The sequence below is a fragment of the Gekko japonicus genome, unplaced genomic scaffold (assembly GCF_001447785.1).
Source record: "Gekko japonicus isolate JY-2015 unplaced genomic scaffold, Gekko_japonicus_V1.1 scaffold300, whole genome shotgun sequence".
In the NCBI taxonomy this organism is placed as follows: domain Eukaryota; kingdom Metazoa; phylum Chordata; class Lepidosauria; order Squamata; family Gekkonidae; genus Gekko; species Gekko japonicus.
Window position 1 is genome coordinate 797,296 of NW_015169179.1, and position 339 is coordinate 797,634.

Consider the following 339-nt stretch of genomic DNA (forward strand, 5'->3'; position numbering starts at 1 on the left):
CAGGCCAGATACCAAAAGCCAGCTGCTTTATAGATGCACACACATTAGTCCTCTAGGGTCACCCCTTACTCTGATTGGTTGTGAAACAGAACAAGATGACCTACAAAGCAAGCAAGTCTACAGGTGCATACACATACTTTCATTATTTCATGGCAGATGTCATAAGAACACAAGAACATAAGAGAAGCCAATGTTGGATCAGGCCAATGGCCCATCCAGTCCAACACTCTGTCACACAGTGGCCAAAAATACCAGGGGCCATCAGGAGGTCCAGCAGTGGGGCCAGGACACTAGAAGCCCTCCCACTGTTGCCCCCCCAGCACCAAGAATACAGAGCAT

At 48.7% G+C, this 339-nt stretch overlaps 1 protein-coding gene across 1 annotated transcript in view; it reads right to left on the reverse strand.

The window, feature by feature from the left end:
- The window catches only part of SNED1 (sushi, nidogen and EGF-like domains 1), an 85,773-nt gene that overhangs the window by 24,140 nt on the left and 61,294 nt on the right, over positions 1–339 (reverse strand). The window lies entirely within an intron of this gene.